Source organism: Vidua macroura, chromosome 1, assembly GCF_024509145.1.
Source record: "Vidua macroura isolate BioBank_ID:100142 chromosome 1, ASM2450914v1, whole genome shotgun sequence".
Taxonomy (NCBI): Eukaryota; Metazoa; Chordata; class Aves; order Passeriformes; family Viduidae; genus Vidua; species Vidua macroura.
Genome location: NC_071571.1, coordinates 69,095,446 through 69,118,801, shown reverse-complemented (window position 1 = coordinate 69,118,801; position 23,356 = coordinate 69,095,446). Strand labels below are relative to the sequence as shown.

General features: G+C 38.2%; 1 protein-coding gene across 15 annotated transcripts in view; it reads left to right on the top strand.

Moving 5' to 3' along the window:
- The window catches only part of FARS2 (phenylalanyl-tRNA synthetase 2, mitochondrial), a 231,103-nt gene that overhangs the window by 112,640 nt on the left and 95,107 nt on the right, over positions 1-23,356 (top strand). The gene's annotated exons all lie outside the window — the stretch shown is intronic.

Below are 23,356 nucleotides of genomic sequence, written 5' to 3'. Positions count from 1 at the left end.
AAGCTTGCCATACCTCAGTATTCAGTGTTGTTAGCTAAATATGCTTAATTTAAAAAAACAGTTTCTCATTGATTCTGAGATTAATGTTGCTTGTCAGGCAGTTTGCTTTAGAGATTGTTGATGGATCAGCTATAGTGTTTTGCAGTCAATGCCCAAAATTTACAGCGATTTTGAATTTTTGATGTTTTTTTCTTTCCTGTTATATAATGCTAATTAAGGCTATTTTTAGTAATTATGTTCCAAAAATGGAACAGACTGCATGAAGTGGGACAAGAATATCTGGGAATTTAGAACACTTTTATAAGTTCAAAAGCAAGACCATATTGGGAAAGTCAGGTTGTAGCAACAAATTATTGGCCATGCTCTTGGTGCTGAAGAGCAGCTTTGTGGAGTAAAGCTAAGAGACAAAATGTATATTTAAAGAATATATGCTTTTGTACTTCTTCCTATAAAAAAAAGGCTTTGTATTCTCAACAAAGGATTTTATTTTGCAGACTACACTCTAACAGTCTCTGTTCTCTGCTACTTGAAGTTTCAGATTATCTTAAGAGCTGGTCATCTTTGAAATCTGACCTGGCTAACCTTTTTCTGTCAAATGCAGTAGTACTAACCAATCAGAAAAAACCCAGATGCTTTCAAAATTTGACACCTTTGATTGACAGTATTGATGCTGTGTGACAGTTTTGTAAGGATTGTGGAATAGCAAAATTGTTTTTTGAATCCTACCAAGATGGCATTTTTCCATTTATCATGTAAATATTGACCAAACTGTGTATAATAAATTGCAGTCTCAGAGGCAAAAAAAAAAAAGAAAGAAAAAAAAAAGGCAAAAAAAAAAAAAAAAAAGCCCTGAGGGTTTCAGAAAGATTTAGGTCCTTTGCTTAACCATTTTTTATATACAAAACTTGTGGTGAATGTTCTTATTAAATATATCTGTGCTTTCATGTATTGTGCTGAACATGCTCAAATTATTGGATCAATGAATGACCACTGATCCTGGATACTGTTCAGTTGCTGGTTTTATTACATGATAATACTTCAAACCCAGCATTATTTTGAATAGCAGGTTAACAAAAAGACCAAAATGTACTGAACTGTGCAGATTGCGCACCTCAGTTCTAGTCTCTTTGTAATGTGCACAGATGCTGTCAACAGAAGAGCGCACACACTTTGTTATACTATTAAGAGCATTTTTAATTAAGGCAAAATGTATAATTATACTTTTCAGTACATCATATCAGTTCCTTTACAGATGAATCACAATTTGATATTATGGTTTCCTTAGGTGTTTGCTGAATACTCTGTTCTCCTCTAGTGTTCTTTATTCACATTCTTTATTCACCCTGTTTCAGAAGTATAACTGCATGCAGTCAAACATTCCCACATGATGCAAGAACATTGCATCATAAGTTTTGCTCACAGATACTCCCAATGAAATAGAAGGGGGAATCTGATGGTTGTTTACCTTTGGTGAATTTTTTTCCTCCTACAAGTTTATTCTTAAGCAAAACAAAGTAGTATCTGAAATATCAGTGTATTTCTTCTAGGATACTTGGGGAGAACAAACCTTTGAATATGTGATCTTTAGGATCTGTTTGCAGATGCAATACTGCCTGACAGCTGTGTCCTCCTCTGTGGCCACTGTCCTAAATGGAGCTCAGGGAAAAGAGAGGGTTTATGTTATAGAAGAATAGAGCAAGTAAGGTGATGCTTATGGGAGTGTAGCTCTTCTTTACCCATGGTATTTGGTCCCAAGAGTAAAATCAGGGTAGAATCTGTCTGTCTTGCTTTACTATCTTCCCTGCATTATTGTTTTACAGGGTTATCCCCCATCTCTCTTCTGGTCTGGATTGTTCCATAGCTGGCCCTCTCAGAAATGTTTATATTTAGTCATGTCATCAAATTTTGCACCAGAAGCTGATTAAAACATAAGGGATCCTCGAAGCTGTCATGTTTTGGTAGCTGCTTCCCAAATGAGAATCAGGACAGGAAAGATGAACGGAACCATACATGCTTCCTTCATTTCCAGCTGAAGAAACTCATGCAAGAAAGTCTTGCATTTTGTGTCTGTTGTGTGGTGATAAACCTGAGTAGTGAAAATGAGTAACTGTTTTAGTGGTAATGGCAGTGCCAACTACATTGGACATTGCTGGACACATGTAACTTGAATCCTGCAGTACAATCTCATACTTATGTGCTCTTGATTTTTTAGCTGTTAGTACTTAAAAGAGGTAGAGGTCAGAGGGCCATACTTTCTACTCTTTGATTCCTACTACTGATGCCCATAATGAAAAGATTCTTCTTTCTAACAGGCCAAAATCCAAAACTTCCTTTGAAAATAATGCCAACAAGAGGTGATTTGTATTTCTTTTGAAATATGGTCATGTATCTAGATTTTGTATTACATTTTAAAGAGTGTACTGCCAAGCTGTATGTGTTTTTATATGCTTGAAAATCTGGGGGGTCTTGATAGCTGTCGTGTTACCCAATTTCATTATTGTACCTGTTTGTCAAAGAGTAGAGGGATCAAGCAAAATGAAAATTGTTAATATGCAGTTAACAGTCTGTGCTTTCATCTTGTGCCAACACCTCTCTGCAGAAAGCAATTTGGGTTTAGTTGAGGTGAATCATGACAGAGAAAGTGCAGGCATCAGGAAAATGGGAGGTGGTACAACTTCAAGGTGGAAGGATGTTCAGGGCATAGAATCTTATTGTATAGGAAGATTTTTCTCTGTGAAGAAGAGCTGTAGTGGTGAAAGAGCTTTTCAGCTGTGTGTGGCTAAGACAGAAGATTTAATCTTGAAGAAGTACAGGCTGAGAGTAGTTTCTTTGGTATCTGCAACCATAGTAGATATTGGGTGCCTTTGATGTTGTAGGAGCATATGCCCCTGCAGCACTGAGGGAGAAGTGCTTGCACTACTTTCTTGCTCTGTAGTAGCCTCAATTCATACCTTGAAGGCCTGGGGCATGGACTGATGTTTAGAGTTATTTTAGGCCATCAGGAGATGAGTATTGTCTGTCCTTGGCACTATTCTTCAGACTGCTCCCTTCAGCTATTGTACTGTACTGTTATTTTCTAAAGCACCCTTCCTAAGCCTTGATTCCAAGTGTGTTTCCTCAGCATGCTTATTTTTATCAGCCATTTTGGCTGAAAAAGCTTTTTCTTCAAAACTCCAAAAATACTAGTTCAGAAAGATTGTGTGTCTGTGTGGTGTATAGACATCTGTCTGTCTATCTATCTGTGAATATGCACTTTTGTGTATGTGATCACACAGCTCCACTAAGCATAGCAGAGATTTATTTTTTTTTTTAATCAAACTTTGGAAAAACCTATTTCTGAGTGCAGGTTTGTTCAGTCCTCATTTTTCTGATTAACAACCCTAAAATTTTCAGTGCTGGTGCCAGATACAGCACTGTAATGTTGATATAAAGAACCCCTAACTATAAACATGCATTTGTTAATATAGCATGAATTATTCATAGAAACATAGAATATGCTGAGTTGAAAGGGACCCACGAGGGTCATCAAGTCCAACTCCTAGCACAAGATATACCCCAAGAATCACACCATGTGCCTGAGAGCACTGTCCAAATGCTTCTTAAACTCTGTCAGGTTTGGTCCTGTGACCACTTCCCTGAGGAGCCTGTTCCAGTGCCCAACCATCCTCTGGGTGAAAAACCTTTTCCTGATATCCAACCTAAACCTCCCCCAGTTCAGCTTCAGGCCATTCCCTCAGGTCCTGTCACTGGTCACAAGAATGAAGAGCTCAGTGCCTGGCTCTCCTCTTCCCCTCATGAGGAAGTTGCAACTGCGATGAGGTCTCACTTCAATCTTCTCCAGGATGAGCAGCCCAAGTGACCTCAGCTGCTCCTTGTACAGCTTCCCATCCAAACCCTTCACCATCCTTGTGGCTCTCCTTTGGTCACTTTCTAATAGCTCCATGTCTTTTTTGTACTGTGGTGCCCAAAACTGCCCCTAGCACTGGAGGTGAGGCTGCCCCAGTGCAGAGCAGACTGGAACAATCCTCTCCCTTGCCCAGCTGCAATGCTGCGCCTGATGCCCCCTAGGACATATTTGGCCCTCCTGGCTGTCAGGGCATGATGACTCATATTACATTTTCCACGGACCAGGCCTCCAAAATCCCTTTCCACAGCTCTGCTCTCCAGCCTCTCATTCCCCAGCCTATACACAGAACCAGGATTGCCCCATCCCAGGTGCAGAATCCAGCTCTTCCCCTTGTTAATCTTCATATGATTGGTGATTGCCCATCTCTCTGGTTTGTTGAGGTCTCTCCGAAGGTCCGCTCTGCCCTAAAGGGAGTTGACAGCTCTTCCCAATTTAGTATTGTTGTCAAACTTGCTTCATATTCCTTCAAGTCTTGCACCCAGGACTGAGCAAGGATGGAACCGCAGTATTATTAACATTATGACTTCAGTAAGTGTCCTAAGATGTGGCAAAGAACAATGTAACTTTTGTGCAGGTGTCCCTAGAAATGCAAGTGCCAATCACTAAGATTCATCTACTTAACTATGACTGTTTACACCATAAAAAGAAATTCACTCCTATAATTATATTCGGAATTATAGAAAGCTGGTGCTGCTGCACATTATTTGATCTCTCTGGGGAAACTTCCATCAAACATAACAGCCTACATTTTTACTTTGTTAATTATAAAGCTGTGAACAAGAAAATGCAAGACAATCTCAACTATTCTTAGTGTAATAGTAGCTTCCTAAAATATTACTGCTTTTATGAGTCCCAGCGGAGGATCTTTATTTGTGCGGAAAAACCCAATACCATCCTCTTGCATAAATGGGGAAATAGATTCCAGATGTATTAAGCAAATAATAAAACAGACATTTATCATGGTCTCTTATAAATCCATGGACTTAGGTTACCTGCAGGTTTGCGCTTGTTTTTTTCTCCATCTACCCCATCCAAAACAGGTGATGTTTATTCTTTTGAAACGTTAGTTTGTGCCTATTTTGTAAGGAGAAATGGATTAAAAATATTTTTGTCTCTTCTTTGTGATGGTATGGAAGAGCAGTTGAGAGTTGTGTAGAGTAGTACTTTGCTTTTGACTGCTGTTGAGGTCTTTCATAAAGATACCCATAAAGATACTCAAAACCCAGTTGGACCCAATTCTGGGCAGGCAGCTCTAGGTGGCCAAGGCCACCTTGAACCAGGGCCATTGAACTAGATTATCTCAAGAGGTTTTTCAGATAATTCTTTTCTTTGGTGCTTGATATTTGTATGTTCCACTGTGATCAGCTCTGCTGTTGAGTATGATAGTTATAAATCATCATGGTGCTACTTCTGGAAGGTCTCTGCAGTTACACCATTCTCAGACCATCATTAGTTTCAGTGATGCCCAGTTGCTGGGCACTTCTACTTGCAGGACTGAAGCTGAGGTTATGTGCAAAAGTAAACATTCGCTGAATTTTGAAACCATCAGGCTTATGAAACCAGAGCTTCTATGATGTGCAGCTGCTTTTTATTCTGTCTGTACTCCCCCAAAAGCACACCTGGTGTAAACACTGTATTGAACAGTAGAATCAAATCTCACAAAATTAGAATTAATGTACCTGTTGGTGCAGAGTGTTTACTGTTTGCTTCAGGAGTATACCCTAGCATCATTTTGCTCTGAATTCATCCACTAACCCTTGTTGTCACTCAGCTGATCTTTAAGGTTAGAAGGCCAAAGAAAAGTTCTTGCAAAATACAAATTAATTAGTAATGATTTTGAATATATATTTGGAGGATGTGCAATAGTAACTCAGTCCTTTGAAGCTTGTAAGTGATTCCTGAATGGTGACTGAGCACCAGATGGATTTGGCTGCTATTGTTGAAATAATCAGACCTGGCTTTTTTTTGACAAGCACCATTTAACAATGTGACTGATGGCCTTGTGCCTTTATTTCACCAGTGAAACGTACACTTATGCCATCTTAAGAGATCAGTATAAGCTTTTGGGATCCTTTTAAATCTTCATTGAAGATTTACACTTGTCTTACTTTTTATTATTGAATCGAATTTATTGAGGTGTTAAAAAGCAAGTGTATCAACCATGGCAAATACTTAGAAGAGCCCCATAGTGGTATTGAGGACCCAAGTGTGTTTCTTGGCTCAAAGAGTATCAAAGTTGGTATTATCGACAGTATTCTTGCAATACGATGCTTTTTTCCTCTAATCACCTCCCAGTACTGTGTTCGATTTTGTCACATGTGGACAAACCAGAGTAACTTTACCCTGCAGGTGAAATCACTTGTTCTTTTCAGAGGTGGCTGCAAGGAGTGGGAGATGTTTTGCATCTAGGTTTTTGTTGACATTTTACTCTGGTAGTCTTTTGGTTTTTCTGGTGGTCTTCATGATCATAAAATGCGGAGCAATTTAGGGGCAAACAACAGTACATATTCATAACTATTTGTGTGCATTGTTTGAAGCGTTGTTGTGGAAATTCACCTTCCTTTCTTACTTTAACTGTGTGGATTCAAAGGGAGGAGAGATTGATAAAGGCAGACACTGCAACTTTCCTATCATAGCATATCTGTGTGACTTTGAATTTTGAGGTTAAAAATCTGTCAGGATCAGTACACAATTGTGATTCTGTGATAATAGCTGGTAGGTTTGCCAGTTTAAGTTGGTTCACTAAAGCTGATGTAGTGATTAGTTTATCTTCAGATTAGTGGTAGGAGCAGAAGACTGGGGAATGGCACACCAGGTTTTGGGTCACTGGAAGAGGCAGGTGTGTTCTGCAATCTTGTAAATCCTCAGTATATATTAGCCACAGACTAGCTGCAGCAGAGCTGCCTAGTTTACTTCAGCAAGAAAGAAGTGGGATAAATTATTCTTTCTGGAGCTTCTGGTTGACCTGACTAGGAAGCAGAATTAGCTTGTTCAGGAGGTGGCCTGGGTACCTTTAGCCTGTGTGCATCAGAGACAACCTTGCAGTCTCTAGCAGCAAGGCAAGGAGAGGAAAGGGCAATTTTCCTCATCTGAAAGGATTGTCTGAATGTACTCTAAATTTTGGCTAAAGCTAAAACAAGGCATGAACAATGGGACCAGTGATTTTACTGAGTTCTGCTTGCCTTCTGTGCTGATTAGGTTAATGTCAGCTGTGCAGAACTGCATCATGGCTGGACTCTGTTGAGAAGCTGGAGAGGAACAAAGTGCAGATACTGGTCCAAACTTCATTTCATCTCCTCATACTGGGGAAGGCATTAATGCTGGCCTGGTTTTGCTCTTCTTGGTTTCCTCTATTTGTTTACAACCTTTGAATTTTTTTGATTTCTTTAAGAGTGAAATTTTCCAAAGTCATTCATAGGGCTTCTAATAAAAGTTGCAGCTCTTTCTCTGTCCTGTCTTTCTGGTGTGTTTTGTGAATCTGAAATAAGGTGAATTTCATCTGATCTGAAGTGTTGTCACAGGATGCTGTTGGATAACTCAACTGGTTGTGCAGTCAGTAGATGATTATATGCAGACCTGTGGAAATACAATATTTCTGATTCTTCTCCTACTTATGCTGCAGGAAACTAGGAACAGTAGCAGTGAAGCCAGTGGTATATTTTGAAATAAATAAGAACTGGGCTGATTTTTTTTTTCTTTGCCATTTGGCTAGTGACAGCTTAGATCTCATCTGGTGTGAATTGGCACAGCTTTCACTGATGTTGGAGGAGCTTTTATACTAATTCACACCAGCTGAGCTTGTTATGCAGTCCAGTCTGTGCAAATGTGGGTTGGTGGTTTTTTTTCTCCTTTTTACCTCTTTTTCTGCTTTCCGTCTTGTGCTTGGGGATCTTTTGTTCTGCCCTTCATGCTTGTTCCAGTTCTGACCAATAGCACATAAACTGCAAGCCTGTTTCAGAGTAGAGCTTCTTGATATAAATCCATAAGGTTAAGTTTTGATTCTAGGTTGCATAGATATGTAGAGGATTTATTTTAAATCCAAAATGAGGATTTATAAATTTCTATAGTTTTTTTTTTTTACCTATGAAATACACATACTAGTTTTAATATCTGAATGGATTTCTGCATAGGCAAGCTCTATTTATTTAATTTGATTTTTGAGAAGTCAAAATGAATATGTACCAAAATCTGCTGCTAGTGGTGATTCTTTCTTGGAGTTTGACAGAAGAGCTTATATTTCTATTGTGACAACAAAAAGTAGGAAGGATTTATATTCATCTAAGGATCGCTATGTCTTAGAGCCTATCCCATCTTACCTGGCTTGGGGCAATTACATATATTTTGTAGAAAGAAAGCTTATGTTAACATATATGCAAACTTCATGTGATAATTATCCAAGGACACTTCGATTAATCTGGTTGTATCCTAAAGGCTGATGGCATTTTAAATTGTTCAGGAAAGTAGGCAGTCATAATGGAAACTGCTCAGAAGCTAAAAACCTCTTACAGTTACCTACAAGTTGTGTGCAATACATCTTAGATGCTGACAAGTAAAATTAAATTGTGGTCATTCTGTTGTGTTTATAATAATTTAATCTTAAGTCATACCTGTGCAACTGTAAGAACTTTATAGGATTTCGTGGTTTGCATTCTTAGAGGTATGCATATTTTTAAAGTATGTTAATGAAAAAGAAATTATGAAGGTTATTAAGGTCTGTGCTCCAGGTGAGGAGTGCTAGATCTCATTGTTCTGTCTCATGACCAGTAATATTTGTATCAGAGACAAACAAGGGTAAAACTTACAGTAGAGAAATGTGGTAACCAAATATTCCATATTATTCTTTCTAGCCGGGAATGGTTCCCAGTTTGCTGATAAAGCAAAACCTGATGATGCTTATTGTCCCACAGACAGTACACTGCACACTTGAAATCATAAATTTTATTAGGTATAGCTTTTCAATATATGCCTAATCTTGAGATTAGTAAGGAGGTTTATAGTCTCTTCTGGTAAAATAGACTGTTGAAGAATTTTAAATGCAAATCCTGGATTCTTGCTTGTTTTCAGTTTGTCATAGCAAATTCCTCAAAAACAGTATTAGTTGGTTATTGATTAGATGAACTAATTTAAAACTGTATAATTAAGATTCTGTTAACGCAGCATCACCTTGTGGAATTTAATACATTTGGAAGTTCAAAAGCTTCACAAAGTTGGGACAGAATACAGAAACTTCTGTTGAAGTGTATTTTTGTGATTCTGACATCAATTCTAGAAATGAATAATTCTGAACTGTGTTGTTCACTTAGTTAATTGATAATGTGGTTCCTTTGAGCAAATGACTAATATACTTCAAATTTCATCATTTATAAGACAAGGTTAATTGTAGCACTTCCCTAAGGCTTGATGTTTGCTAAAAGACATAGAGAACTGTGTTACAAAAATGCTTCATAAACATTAGTCTCTCAGCTGTGCTTGGTTCTTGTCCCCCATGCTGCACTGCTCCATCATTGCTGGAAAATTATTATCTTTTATTGTTTAATTCCCTTTGGGTTTGAGATAAGCCAGATGGTGAGGTTGTCTTCCAGGAGAGTTTTCTGCTTTGCATTATCAATTTTTCACCCTTACTAGTAATGGAGGAGTTGCAGCATGTAATCCCCTTTGGTCTAGATGGCTTTATGTACCTGTGTGTTGATTTGGTAATTTCTGTTATTTTATATATTTAATTTCAATTAAATTGTTGTGTGTTTTCATCACGATCTACTTGATTTGAGTGATTTATATTATGATTATGATAGGAAGTGTTGTATTCCTGGTACAGGTTTCTGCTTTCCAAAATATTAAAGTAAAATCGAAATAATTATTTCTAAAGATCTGAGGAAAGAAGGCAAAAAATACTGTTTAACATTGTTTTCAGGATCTGCATAGATTTTACAGGATGTAAAGCTCAGCAGTTTACTATATTATCCTTCGCAGAATTCAGTGTCTTGTGTAATTGGACATATGGTATCTTTAGAAACTTGTGGGAACCCTTAAAATCTTGTTGACTGTAAAATATTCTACAATAAAGGAGTGTGTGAATCCATGTGTGAAATTTTGTTTTCATTTAAAGAAAAAAAAAAACCAATTAAGTAGTGGGTTCTGGCACTAAGACTAAGAGTTCTTCAAATGTATCATAAATTATTAGACAGTTTGCATAACCTGTATGGCAGGAACTTGTTAGGTCTCCCAATTCCCAGAAGCCCAGAAATGGGCACCCAAAACCAGCTTTTCTTGAATGAGATTTTGCAGCCCTTCTCTCTCTCATCTGTGAAATGGTGCCATAATCCCAAGAGCCGTGTTAAATATTAACTTGTTTGTCCACTTTGCCATGAAATGATGAAGTGCTCCATAAATAACAAGTGACATTTATAGAAGTTCTTCTGATTGTGGTTTCATGGGGAAGGTAAGCCAAAGGTGCTGCTTGAAGGATGTTGCCATATAAAAACCCCAAATGGCATGCTTAACCATTCACTGCAGAAAGATCTGACAGGGGGTTTGCATGTAAATGATCTCAGAGGGTGTTAGTTTAAAATGTAATCTGTTGAGGAAGAAAATCACACTGCCATGTTTAGCCTCCTTTTTTTTTTTTTTGTTTGTTTGTTTTTTTTTTTTTTGTTTTGTTTTGTTTTTTGTTTGGCAGTGTTATGATACAGTCTTCCAGGCCCCTTTTATTTTGAAGCCTACTGGAATCCTGTGTAATTTCTGTGTATTTTCTGTTGAGGTTAGTATTTTGGGCTTTCTCCTACTTGAAAACTCCTCCCAAGCCAAGATTGAGCATGATTTTCCTGTAAAGAATTATGAGCACACACACAAAGCCATCCTCACAGAATCATGTGTGTCTGAGGGGACCTCCTGAGCTCTGTGGTCCAACCCCCTGCTCAGCACAAGTCCAGACAGAACAGTTTGCCCTGTGCTGTGTTCAGCCATGTTTTAAATTGCTCCCAGCAGAGCCTGTACCTTTCTATCCCTGCAGTGAAGTGAGCTGTGCCGTCATGTCTGTAATTCTGGTGAGGTCATGGCTTTAGATCTGCGCTCAGACTTTTAATTCCTCCTGTTTGCTTCCTGTGCTGTGCTGTGTGCATGCAATTTTGCTTTCAGGAGAGAGGCAGAAGATTCCTAGAGCTGGCCATGCCACTTTTTGAAGCAGCCTTTAACATTAACATTTCCATTGCCTTTAACATTAGCAAGATCCCTTGCCCAGCAGAGGGAAGGGTTCAGAGGCTGTGGTGGTACAGAGTGAGTAATGGGATTTGAGCTGATTCAGTCTTTATCCACAGCTGTGCTGATATAACTTACATTTAGAAATGTTGTTATTCAGTAAGTTTCAGTGGGTATATGTAGATAAAATGATTATGTGTTCAGCTATTTCTTTACAAGATGTACAAGTGTGCATCAACTGTTGAAAGGTGACCCCTCTGTGTTTTTGGTTTTTTGCTTTTTCTTTTTCCATTTCCTGAGCAAGGGAGAGAGTGAGGAGGGAAGCGAGATCTAAGGCAGCTTTGTGCTGGAAAACTTAATGTTATTTGCTGTAAATATGGTAGTTGTGATAAAAAACTTAGAAAACCTCCATTAAAGTAAAATGCACAAAAAAAAAAAAAGAACAAAACTGCCTTGCGTATTCTTCCTACCTTAAAAAAAATTGAAAAAAGAGAAACTATGTGTTTCTGTAAAGGGATTAAGAAACTCCAGATGGCTGTTGAAAAAAAAAAATGAAAATGGGGGTGGAGAAAGTCAAGAAGAAACAGTTTCTATTGACTTGTTCTTTCTTTTTTGGAAAGGTCACTGAAAATTTACACAGTGACAAAATAACAACCCAATTAGTATCTGTCCTGTAAAACTAAATGTTAATTTATTTCAGATTCTCTTCTATTGACAAGTGGGACTGATATTCAAGATGGACTTCTCTACATGAGTGCAGGGCAAAAATTACCAGACTGGATATGAGTTTCTATAGCAATTGCTGTCAATTCAAACTGTAAAGAAAAAAAGATATAATTAAATACTAACGGTATGTTTATTTTGTTTAAAGATTATTCTTTTAATTATACTTCTCATAGCTATAAAAGATACAATTTGGTAATGCAAGTTAATCTCAAAAGCACAGCATCCCCTTTGTCTAGTGCTTAAAAAAAGTTTCCAATAGAGAATACTATTTCATTAATTGTTATTATATAGGAATTAGAGATTTAGGGGGTCTAACATTTCCTTTATTATTCATTTCTTTAGGTGTCAGTGGCACACTACGAAATTAACTTCAGTGCATAACAAGAGATTAATTACCAACCGTGAAAAGGGAATATTATCTAGAGAGCTAGTGACTTTTTTAGAGAAAGGGATCTCTTTAATAAGGGGCCTTAAATTGCAGTTCTTCAAATGAGCAAGAGAAATTATTCTTCTTATATTCCAGAAAGAAAAGCAGACAAATAGCCTTCTCGATAATTCATTTAAATATTTTAGCAGTGAATTAAAATGCCATCTAATCAAAGCAGTATCCTTTCATTTATGTTGTATGCTTATAAGAATATTTCCATTCATATAATCCACAAGGAGGACACAAAACTCACTGAGTGAAGGTCAAATCTTTCCCATTTAGTTGCTGTGATAGTGACACAGACAGAGAACGCACTTGGGCACATCTCTCCATCCCTGCTGAGGCTGTAGGATAGAGTCAGCAGTCTGTCCTCCGTGCCCCTGCTCTGTGCATGGAATGAGGTGATGTTTGGTGAGGAAGGAACTGCACTCAGGTCTGCATGTTTGGGTTTTTTTTCTGTTGACTTCAGTGGGCTTCTGATTATACACTGCTGTAGTTTTGAGTCAACTTCTAGTCAAGTCTAAGTATATCTTTAGCCCACCTTATTTGCAGGTTTGTGTGCTCATTGAAGGAGGAGGCAAAAAAAGGCAAAGAAGAAGTGTGTGTCTGTGTTCAGTAAATAGTACTGTCTTTCTGAGAGGCTGGGCCTCTGGGTAAAGCAGGGCTCTGCTGGGCTGGAGGGTTTGGACACATTCACCCCCAGGAGTTAGTTTAGCTCTGGTTTCCTCTGCAGACTTCCAGTGTAGGCTCTCTGGTCCATGACTTGCTGTCAACTCATCCAGTGTTCACTGTGGGGTGGATATGGCTGAATCAGGCTCTCCGCAGTTCAGTCCAGGGCTGTAGGCATCCATTGGCACTTTTCCAGGACACAGGAGACTTGCTCCCTTGAAACTTTTGTGCTGTGTCCCAACAAGACAAATATTCATCATCCTACAGCATCCTGGGCAGAACAGGGCAAGAGAGGTTAGGAGTGTTTAGAAAGCAAAGAACATTGCTGAGTTTGCTGCTTCTCCTATGAAGGACCATTATCTGATTCAGTTTCCAGGATAATCATTCCTCTGTGGATGAATTTGAACTACTTTGGTGGAGAATACTGCTCTAACAAGCTTCTGCCTCACTAAGGCAGTAGTTGGAAAGCATGAAATGGGTGCCTTTAATGACAGCAGGAAAGAGCAGTCTGTGCCCTTGAATGCTGCTCTGCCATCTCTTCCTTCCCAAGGAAAAAAGTTCCTAGTTGAGTGTAGCAACATCTTTGAACTTAAATTTTTCGCATGTGGCCACTTACTGTGTGCTTTTTGTTGTCCCAGTGCCTGACTTGAGACCATGGGGTCTGATTTGCAGAAGTGTCAAGTGCTCACAGCAGCAGCTGTAGTAATAGGGAGCTGTACTTTGAACACTTTAAACCCCATGACATCCTTGGTGCTCAGAAACACCAGGCCCCAGGTATGTCAGATTGGAAGCAAAATTAATAGATGCTTTTGATCTTAAAGTGCCCAAGTTCCAGCTTCAATACAGGAGGCACAAATACTTGCCCAACTTACAAAGACATGCAGAAGAAGAAGAAAAAAGAGGTCTAGTATTTTGCAAACATTTAAATATTGTGGAACCGAATGCTTCATTGGGAAGCTCATAAAAGAAAGAATGTGTCTTCAGGGCTTGGCTTGAGTATTGCTCAGTGCACGAAGCACTTGGGGTACGTGTTCAGCAATGCAAGGAATGCAAGCAGGGACCATTAACTGTTGTCTCTTCTCTGTGCTGAACAGAGCAAACTCTCATGGAAAGATTGATACTTGTTTGTCTCACTGCAGACAGCATCGTAATGTATTGCTAAGATGAGAGCATTTTAGTGTTCCTCAGGCAACCTTAATTCTACTTTTTCAGAATATCTGAATGTTTCATTGAAATACCAAGTGTTGTATTAAGGCTCACTTTTGTGGGCCATTTTCTGGATGTTTTAAATTGAAAACTGAAAAATTGAAGTATTCTGTTGTATATCATCACATTCTTATGAATCATCAGTGTAATATAATTACAAGTTTTGTAGAGTAATTCCATGTGTACATACCTCTATTACATATACAAAATATTAGACAAAATTGAGAATTTATATGAACAGAGTGGGAGAAACATGGGGCTTTTTTCAAATAGCTGTGAAAGATTGAGTGCTTTTTGTGGCAGTCTTTGTCTTCTTTGAATCTTTCCTGAGGAATATCCTTCCTTGTTCACAGGTAAATAAAGCTGGTTTGTTTAGTGCTGTTGGCCATTGTGTAATGGTGTAAACAGTATAGAGTACATATACCTAGATGTATATGTATATATACCTAGGCAGAGGGTAGATGCATGGTCATCCTGCAACCCGTCCCTCACTTGCTTGTGTATCTGTTCCCATCATCTTTTACATGCCTTGTCAACTGCATGGCAAGAGTAAGCAAGAAGCCTCTGCAAAAAACAGCTAAAGTGCTTCCACAAATTATTTCAAGGACTTCAAGCAAAACCTTTTCTTCTGTCTTTTCCTAAACCTAGTTTAGGTGGGACTTTATGATGTAACATTTCTTTCATCTCCAATAGCTGGTAATACTGTATTGTGTGATGCTCCTTCAACCACTTTATGCCAAATTTTGATACAATTTATGTCACCTTTTAACAAAATCATTGTACCTCAGAGAAAAAAAGTACTGCTGCCAGAACTCATGAATTTTGTACAAATCTAAGTAAATGAAAAAGAGTTACTTTGAACTTTAAGGATCAATTGCTTCATCTTAAACATTTTTTGTCACCTATTTCATATAGAGATGGTGGCTTAATTTTAAAGATAATCACTAACTTAAATGTTCTACTTATAAGCAAGAAAAGCATGGAGGTCTGGCTGTAATTCTGTAGTATTACTGATGAATAAGATGACTTGAAATAAATTACATATGTTATAATTTTTTTTTAAGTGGCTATAGATACTTTGTGCAGCTCAGGAAGAGGGAAATAAGGACAGGGAGTACTTGAAACATAATTTCCATTGCATTTGTGTCATATGAGTACTGAAATGATGAAAGAAGTTGCTAGAAATGAGGAAACTAATTAAAAGAAATTTGAGAGAGAAACCTAAAAGAGTTATTAACATGAGGTGATCGCTCCGAGATGAAATATTTTTGTTCTTTTCCCTGTAATTATACAGTGATGCTAGTTTCATAGTAAAACTTGAAGCTGAAATGGGTACATAGGATCAAATTCATCTAATCTGATTTACATATCTAAAAGTTAAGTGTTTATTTCTGCATTTCTTATGATAGAGTGAATAATTATTTGTGGTATTCTCTCCCTATTTGCAGTAGGACTGGAGGATCTGGTTTAGATCAGATACTTTGCAGTGTGTAGTGGTTAAGTAGCCACCAATGTTGCCCAGAGTTATACTGCTTCTCAGCATCTTGCAGATACCTCTGCATCTGCTTGGAAGCCTTCTCAGATCCCAAGTGAATATATTAATAGCCATCAAATTTTAAATGACCACGTACAACTTCAAAACATGAACTGAGTAGGAGGGAAAATTCTTTTGCCTTGAGTGAAACCCTTCAGTTTCTGCCCCAGAAGAGCTCTGGACATGGCAACGCCATTCCACAGTGCCACTGAACAGGTGTCGGATTAGGCACAGCTGAAGTCCTTTACCTGGTGATGCATTTCAAAGAGTTGTTGCTTCACGGAAGTCAAGCAGTGCACTACAAGCTGAAGAACCTAATTTGTAAGTTCAGGTTTTGCTCCATCTGAGTGCTCCTGGGACCATTAAGGTGAGAGAGGAAACAGGAGATTTTAGGCCCAGGAGGAAAAGCAGGTCATGGTTCACACTATGTCTCTTTCTAGGGCTCAGAATTGAGTCTCCTGAGGTGTCTGTGCTACAGCTATATACTTTCCATTTTATGCATGTCTGTGTACAAAATATACCAGAAGACTAGTTAAGCATCCATAGCTGTGTTACAGGTGCAGATAAAGGTATTTTCAGGTGTTCAGGTTTGACAAATGCCAGCTGGAAACACTGAACTCAGGAGCAATATAGAGAGAAAGGCAAGAGGGTCTTTTGTGACATTGACTTCAAATCCCATTTGCTAATGTCTGTAATTACTTGTTTAAATCACATCTATGTCCTTAATAGCATGAGACCTATTGACAGAAAATATTTAGTCCAGCAACATGCAATGGTCAAATTTTTTAAGATGGGAGATCAATGAGTAGGCGTGGGTTGGGAAGCCACTTTTTGAGGAGCCCTTTGTGAGCAAAAGTGTGAAATGTCCTTCAAGCTGTTATAGAGCTGATGGAGTAGTTCTCTAGTAAGAAGAAAATAGCGAGTAGTGCTTCTGAACAAAATTTTTTGATCCTGTGCTGTGTGACAATACATTTAAATACACCAAGACTTTTTATGTTGTGCTTTCTTAAGAATAAATAAATTGTATGTACCCAGAACCATGTCAGAGCTGATACAAAGCACATGTAGTGGAATTCATTGGAGTTCACTGAAGTTGGACTATGAATGCTGTACTTCCTTATGAAATCTGTTCTCAGCTTTACCATCAGAATACTGAGGAACTACTGACGGAAAGATTTTGAAATTCAATATTTTACGTTTATTGTGTGTCTTACCTAAGTCATTCTGGAAAGGAAGGACTATTATCCCAACTCCAGTTATAAGAAAAGTGATGCCTAAGTGATCATAAGGCTTTTCATTACTTTCTTCCCAAGAATGAGTTTGTGGCAGAGAAGCTAAAGCGTAAACCTTATCTGTCTATTATTTTTATATATTATAAAGCCAAGGAACCCCAGTCAAATAACTCGAGGCTTCTTTATGGTACATGCTGTACAAAAACAAAATGTGGTATCAATCCCTGCCTGTGGAAGTTGAATTTACTGTGCAGTGTCAAGCTTTCAGAGTAATCACGACAATGTGCTGCTGTCAGCTGAACATACTTTTTATCCTTTTTATATACATACAGGTGTTCTGGCTGTTCTGATTCTTGAACAGGAATATTGAACATGCTAAACAGTGTCCTGTGCTATGATAGATAAAACTGCTACCTCTGTATCCTTTGAGGATGTCTTAAACTGTCCCACATTGTGATGATCTTTGTGTACTTGTTCCTTGCTCTGTCTGTTGTTCTGCAAGAAAAGGCCATTTTGTAAGATACTAAGCAGTCAACTTTGATGAAATTTTACCAAGAAAGTTGCATCTGGGGCAATGAATACATGTGAAGGGAATTTGTCCAGCTGTACTTACACTCTGAAAAAATTAGATTAATAACTGAATTTCTGAACTGTATTGTAGGCTTGGTTTTTCTCTCAAGTGGGAGCCACTCATGTATTTGTTTATAGCCTTTATTTTTTTTCAAATCTCCATGGCCCTGGTGTCTAGGGAGATTTAACAGTTTTAGAAGATATTAAAAGGTCCTAATCCTCAAAATCCAGCTTTTCCTGAATGAACAAAACATAAAGAAAGGAATTGGAGTTTGCTTTTACATACAAGGAACAAAAAGAGCAATACTGTAGCCTACAGGCAGAGCCAGGAGGAAAAGAGCAAATGAGTCAATTAATTTTTTGCTCTGTGGCATAAATTAGGACAGCAAATTGCACTGTCATCCATTGAAAATGTTCACACTTGAGACAGGGGTAAGGAAAAAAACCTCAAAAACTAAGCAAGCCATTTGTTCAGCTATGCAGGCTGAAATACAGAGAAAAAGAAAACCATATACCATTAAAGTATTTATAGTTAATGACTAATGTCTCGTATTGCTCTTGGGAGTTAAGTGGATACTTTATTGTGCATAATTTGAAAGGTAGAATGTTATTGCAGTGTATGGTTATGAACTCAGAAAAGATATCCTAGGGTGTAAGTAAGATTCTGTTTAATGGTGGATTTGTCATTGATTATGTTGGGAATGCTTAGGAGGGCTTGCAGGAATCAGAGAGATGGACTTGGGCAAAAGTAGGAAGATGGAAAGGAGCAAGGAAGGAGGACTGAGGAATTCATAACTTCAGAAGTAGAAAGATTAAAAAATGAAGATAAAAGTATCAATTGGAGGTAGGAAAAAATAGAGAGAGCTCCTTCTTGTTGTTGCTTTCGTTCACTCTTTCCTCTTCTTGCCAATCTAGTTTTTTTGTCCTCTTCTGCTCTGGTCATTAATTTCTCCCTATCAGAAATACTTTCTTCCCAGCTACTTAACCTGTTGAAATATTGGTAAAATGGTAGAATGAATGTTAGTCACATATTAGAAGAAAGTAGAATCTGGTAGATGGCTTCCCTGGGTAGATTTTTTAAGCAGGCTGTTCTTTTAATATATGCATACCTCTTTCAGTTATAGAACAAAAATAAACATACTTATTAAAACTTATTCAAAACCTTTAAAGTTCTTTTGCTTAGTTTTTAGAACAGAACAGATCATTCTAACCCAGGAGACATAGCTATGGTCTCAAAGTGACTATTACTGTTAGAAAATTATTCCACACATGAGATTTAGAAAGATAAGTTCTCTTTCAATAGAATGGGCATAATTGAATGTTTACTTCTTTTCTTGAGTTCTTGAAGAGTGGCTTTCTTAGCATGCCTAGTCTGAATGCCAAATCCTCATTTTAGGGTGTAATTTAAGCTGACTTGCACTTCAGGAGCCTGAATGCATCAGTTTAACTGAGTTACAGGAGAACATTGTGATGGGTTTGATTTTTGCTTTCACAGGAGGGGAGTTCAGAGAACACTTGGGTAAGCTTTTTGGCCTCAGTTGCTTAACATCCCAGCCACATGACCTTGCAGTTTGAGAAACTCTTCTCTATTAGACTGATGCCTTAGTATTACTTTTTTTCCGTGTAAAACCTTTTACTCCCAACATATGGGAGTTTTATGTAAAATAATTTATGGAAATAATAAGGAAATAATTTTAAATGGCTTATTTTTAACAGAAGTAAACATGTTTGCCTCATTACTGTGGCCATTATGTAGACTATGCATTCCTAGTCTCTAGAAATAAGTAAATATTTATTTTGCTGAACCTGTTTTTCAAAGCCTGATTCATAAGCTGTCCATTAATCACATAGAACTCAAATCTGGGCCTTGGCATTTGTTTCCAGAATTTGTGGTGTTTTGTGTCAAATCACATGTTTATTATATCTATAACTTACTTTCTATACAGTTTAAAGCTGATTTGTTTTGTAAAACATGATGTGTAATCCATGTGCCCTTGAGAATCTGTTCACCCCTCTTCCCACCATTTTAGTTCTAGAACTGGCTCCATTAACAGTCATATTTTGGACTGAAAGAAGGAGATCAAATTCAGGTCTTTGCTTCTGGAACTCATCCCAGATTTCAGCTACTAATACTTTGGGTGTATTAATTTTTGTGCATTTTGTGAAGAACACCTTCTATGCAGGCTGCTGTGTATTCATGATTTTGTTTCAATCCAAGATCAAAATTTAATTTATTTCACTTCTCAGTAACTGCTGAGTATGACCATTTGAAGACCCAATTTAGGGTCTATTGAAAGAAAGATTTTTTTTTATTGGCAGTTTTACAGAAGTAGCAAAAATTCTTAAATAAAAGCCAATATCAATATGAAAATACGTATGACTGGAATGAAAACCAAAAAAGCTTTGTCAACCTGTTACTAATACTATGTTGCAAATTATGTCTTAAAATTGTTGTATAGAGCAGAATGTCTTGCCTCACACTCCTTGAGCGGGTGAGTGTTTCTGTCTGTGGTTTTTTCTGAGGATTCAGGGCAATATAATCCATTGATTCTGGCAGGCCATTATTTATGCCTTAGTGAATAATTGGGAAGATTCCCATCCTGACTGAGCAAATTTAATTTTCATTTAACATTGCTTTTTGGAGAATGAGTTGCTTGGTCTACATTATGTATAAACTGATTCACCTGGCCTCGGAGCTGAAGTCCAGGATAAATAGATATGACTTATCAAGGAAGATAAGGATTCTTTAGCTCCTCTGTAAGACAGAGCTGCAATCATGCAACCTTCTGACATTAGATTTGGGCTGTCCTGGCTCCCAGTGTGGGAAGCCAGTCAAACTGTTTTATCCTTTCCTCCTCCATCTTTGGCTACCCGACAAGCAAAGCTTCCAGCAATTTTCTTCTGGTGGGGAGTCAAATTTTTCATGTGAGGCAACAGGAGCCTGGCAGCATAAAAACCTTTGATAGCCAGTTGGGGAAAGCTCGTGTGTCAGGAAAGCTTTATCTGTTGGGCTGTGTTATTTCAAGCAGTGATGCTATGATTGCCCCACCAGGTCCCTGGAATCTGCTGCTTTGGCCAGGTCTCTTCATCAGAACCTCAACTTGCTTTTTACCATATTTAGTGCTGTTCTGTGTTCACTTTTCCTGTCTTGTTGACTCACATTCACTTGACTTCTTTGCATAATACTTACCAAAATTTGGTGCATTTAAACATGTATTTGTGTTGGGAAAGCTATGGGTTGCTCCCTCACTCATCAGGATGATTACTGGCTCATTTAATTTCTAAGTCACCTGATAATTTCCAGTCAGAAATATGTTTAGAAGCATGCATTAATCTTGTTGAGTCACCCAAGGTAGTTGTTCAAATGACTTAAGCGAATGCTGCATTGACTTGGAACTTTACAAATAGAAAGTTGGAGAAGAGGTCAGAGACAAAATAACTGAAGATTCAGAGTGCAGAGATCTGCTAGTGCTGATTTGAGGAGGAATTTTAATAATCTGAATTTTCCTTTTTCTTTCATTTATTTTGTCTGAGTAGAGGTAATTCTTCACTGATACAGCTTTCACTGGGGACATTTGAGAAGTTTGTGGTTTGAAGGTTGATAATTGTACAAGGATCATCCAAAAGACAAGTTCAGTTTGGTGAATAGGTGTTTAATTGTTGCTCAGATGACAATGCTCTGAGGTGCTAGGCAGATAGCCGAATTTCTTTGTCTGCTACGAGTAAAAAACCTGTGATGTGTCCTAGTCCTCCTAAAAAACACCCCAACAAACCAAGCAAGAAAATCAGAAAGAAAAGAAGTTGCTGATGTAAAATCAAGACATTTATTGCAGAGTTCAAGTTCATAGGAAGTCAATGAGGAAAAAAGTGTTACAGTGAAAACCATTCTCATATCAAAATACTAAAAAAGCCCAAGTTTTAAAATGTAAAGCTCTGCTAATCAGAATATACACCTGTTCTTATCTTCTGTCATATCTTTTTTTTTCCTGTCTGATCTACCACTAATCATCACTAGTATGGGGAAGGAGGATCATCACCCCCATCATGTATACTTTATTGAGCATCTGTGAATTAATAATGCTTATGCTTAATCTGGCATCTTTAGGTTTCAGGTTTAATGCCTTTGTTGAGAGTGAGCAGTGACCATTCAGAACCCTCATGGATATTGCTCCTGGTGCCTTACTTTACATCTGGAGGAGGGGGTTGGTCTACAGAAATGCCCATATGTATATGAAAATCTGTTACTTCTGGAATGAATAGGAGCTCTGTCCCTGAGGCAGGAGTTGGTGATCTAGGAAAGGCAAGCTGGAAATTTGAAGAAGCAACACCATTGCAATGAATTATATACCCTTTTTCACAGCCATACAAATATAATTACTATACTGATGTAAGGAGAGAAGCAGTACTTTCAGCATGGAAGAGAAACAGTTTATGGTTTATATTTAAAGTCAAAGCTCACAATCCCTCCCAAATACAAATTTCAATACATTATTTGTAGTCATTCTGCTTTCTCTAAAAATCAGCAGAAGCAAGTTGTGCTGTTCTTCATGTAATGTAGCATGGATTGTAGGTCTCCAGAGCCAGATTAGCTCATAGCCTGCTGGTTGGTCTACACACTGTTTTGAGCATTTCTGCCATGAGGTACCTTTTGAGTTCACACCTGGTCCTCTGTTTCCTAGGACTTCCACAGTTCAGTTGTTGAACTGTCTGCTTTCAAATGTCAGAAAATGCAACATCTTGCCCTTGAGCACACAAGAAGGGACAGGCAGAATATCTTGACTCCTCTATGAAGTACTGTTAAAAGCTGATGTAACTCCTGTGGGAGCGCAGCACTGCTGACACAGCAGGTGAGACATAGGCTCTGCTGAGGACCTGTTATTCCAGAAAAATAGACAAGGTCAGGTGAATTAATGGAATTGAAGTTGTTAGTGTCTCTTTTCCCAAGCCTGGTATGCCTCCCTCTATTTCAGCAGAACTCAGGCCTGTTTAGTCTCAGCATTGAACACAACAGGATAACTCAGCATGTCTGCCATCAGTGCCCAAATAATGGGAGCTGTCTCCTTTTTGATAGCAGAGACAAGAATCAGAAAGAAGACTTGTGCTTCCAGCCTCCTGCATGAAGATGGGAAAGCTGCTGAGTTCAAAGTTTCCAAAAAATTAGTTTAAATTGATGCTGGAGGGGCTGCTGTGGCCCTGGTGCATAGCTGTGAGATGTGCAGTGATGTTGTGTGACTCAGGAGCACACTGCAAGTGCTGATGGTGTGAAGTCAAGTCTGCCAGATATGCACACATCAGCATGTGTGTTTGTTTAGGCATTTGTTTAAGTTCTTAAAAGCTCTGAGCCTTTGCCAGGGCTTCTGGGCTCTCAGCTTATTTCAAAATCAGAAGGCTGATGGCTAAACATAGACTTAGTTTCTTGTGTTGAAAAGATCCCTGTTTGCACGAATCAGTGCTCCAGCCCTATAAATGAAGGAAGGTATGAATATTTACTTTCCTGACAGAAATGTTGCATCATTAATATCTGAACAGCTTTTCTTTATTAAATATTCTTGTCCCTTTATATTTAGTGCTGCATAAAAGAGACTTGTTAATGTGAGAGCAGTGGCTTTTCCCAGGAACAGCAGCTCAGGATTTCCCTGGTTGGAGGTGTGATGCTAATGCAACGGTGCCTCACATCCCATTGCTCTGTTTCTTCCAGAAGCCTCAAAAGAGGCAATTATGGTCTTTTGAAATGTTGGTAATGATGTTAATGCTCTGTAGGCTTGACTTGATCTGTCAGACCAAGGAAAATACTCTGAACAGGGAATTCATGTTTATGTGTCTTATGAAACACAACGGAGTCAAGTGAGGAAATGCTCAGCTCTAAGCATAGTGAAGGGTAGTGATGTATA